Raw genomic sequence first — 2,582 nt, 5'->3', positions numbered from 1 at the left:
AATCCTAACCTTACGTTTCTATGCATCCCAAGGATGACATTTTATATGGTTGGTTGGGCACTCACCATCAGTTATTAATTATGAAAATTCTCCTCAGACTTGACCACACGCTAATCTGATGGATGATTTTTCTCAGTTGAGGTTCTCTCTCGCCATATGACCCTAGCTTATGTCAATTTGAAAAAAGAAAAAAAAACTAACTAGTTCAGAAGGCTAGGATATAATATACAAAGACCTACCCCCGGTTATCCATATTTGCCAACTGGAGTCCATGCTCCAAAGATTTTTTAAACACTCAAATATAGCCTGTCCATCTGGGGACCAAGTGTTCAAACATATGAGCCTATGTGGGATATTTCACATTCAAAACATATCTAAATTAGAAACAGAAAATCTCTACTAGGCATGGTGTGATAGACCAATAATTCAAGTAGTTTGGAAGATTAGATGAGAGTGACACCAGTTCAGAGTTAATATGTCCTGGCCTATTTAATAAGACCTTGCTTTTTAAAAATATAAAAATAATATAACTCTCCATAAAAGAGCATATTGTTGCTAGATGTCTGCACTATTTCACTATAGAAGTCTACCAAATACTTAAAATAATGTCACGAATTTCAATGAAAGTGTTTCAAAATATAGCATAACAAAACTTGTAAGCATAATCTACATACTTTTTTTGAGACAGGGTTTCTCTGTGTAGCTCTGGCTGTCCTGGAACTCACTCTGTAGATCAGGCTGGCCTTGAACTCAGAAATCTGCCTGTCTCTGCCTTCCAAGTGCTGGGATCAAAGTCCTGTGTCATCACTGCCCAGCCATAATCTACAAACTTATCATTGCCGTAATAATAAAACCAGGTAAGAGTACAACAAGAAAGAAAACTATGTCTTTGGACATATATGTAAAAACTTCAAAACAGCATACTTGCAAGCTGAATCCAACTATACATCAAAAGATTATTTATTATGAATAAATTAGATTGATTTTAGGTAAACAAAGGCAGCTTGTTATAAATAAATTCACAAACATTCTATACTGAATAAACTGAATTAGGCACAAATACCACATAACTTTTTGAAAATTTATGTAAAAGGCATCTGATAAAAATCAAACATCCTTTCAACATAAAAATGCTGACCATATTAGGTATAGGAGTAATATATCTTACCATAATAAAGATAAAGTCTAAAGTCCCCTTAAAGCACACCCAACAGTGGTAAACTGCACCCTGTTTCCTGTACTTTATTTTCCAACTCACAATGTTGCCTGCATTCCCAGAGGCCTGCTGGCACCATGGGCAAACAAATAAGACCCCATCACAAGTTCTTACCCGTCAAATCCACTTAAAACACAAAACAGCCACAATCTACACCCATAGATTCCATCTTCTGGCCCACAACTCTGTCTAATTTCCAGTAGGACACTGAAACCAAAGATCTTGGACCATGCTGGTACAAGGAAGCCCTGAGGCAAGGTTACCACCCAAACACCAGAGGCCACAGAGGCCAAAACACCCCAAAGTAGAAACACTACTTTACCTGAAGACTACCTAGTCACCAGCACTCCAGGTCTCTCAGGGCAGAATTCAAAGAGGAATCACAAGTCAAAGGATAAAAACACACCCCAAACTACCATCCAACAAAGATAAACTCAGAAACCAGTATCTATACTTATAATAACTGCAAAACACAGATGGCTAAAGACTAGCATAAAAGTACAATCAACTAGAGCCAGGGCAATATGGTGTCACCAGAGCTCACCTATCCTATTACAGAAAGATCTAGGTATCCTAACGTAGACAAAGCACAAGAAATCAACCATAATTTCAATCTTTTGAAGATGATAAGGGGTCTTTACAGAGGAAATGAATAAGTATCTTAAAGAAATATAGAAAAATACAATCAATCAGGTGAAGGAAATAAAACTAAAATATGAAAAGGGAAATAGAAACAATAAAGAAAACACATATGTAGACAACCCTGGAAATGGAAAACCTAGGAACAAGAACAGGAAAAACAAATGCAAGCATCACCAACAGAATACAAGAGATAAAAGAGAGAATCTTAGGCCTAAAAGTTAAGATAGATGAGATTGATATGTCTCTCAATGTAAATGTTAAATCTAAAATGGTCCTGATGCAAAACATCCAGTGAATTTGGGACACTATGAAAAGACCAAACCCAAGAATAATAGGAATAAAAGAAGTACAAGATTCCCAGCTCAAAGGCCCAGAAAGTATCTTCAACAAAAATCATAGAAAAAATTTCCCTAACTTAAAGAAAGAGATGCCTATTAACTTATAAGAAGCTTATAGAACAACAAATAGAATCAAAAAAAGAAAATCATCCTGCCTCATAATCAACACACTAAATGTACAAAACAAAGAAAGAATACTATGAGCTGCAAGGGAAAAAAAGTCAAGTAACATGTAAAGATAGGCCTATTAGAGTTACATCTGACTACTGATCAGAGACTCTTTAAGTTAGACAGGCCTGGACAGATATCATATTGACCCTAAGAGAACACAAATGCCAGACAAGACTACAATGTGCAACGTAATTTTCGTTTTTTCTTTTTTCTTT

The sequence above is a fragment of the Mus pahari genome, chromosome X (assembly GCF_900095145.1).
Source record: "Mus pahari chromosome X, PAHARI_EIJ_v1.1, whole genome shotgun sequence".
In the NCBI taxonomy this organism is placed as follows: Eukaryota; Metazoa; Chordata; class Mammalia; order Rodentia; family Muridae; genus Mus; species Mus pahari.
Note: the sequence above shows the minus strand (reverse complement) of the source record.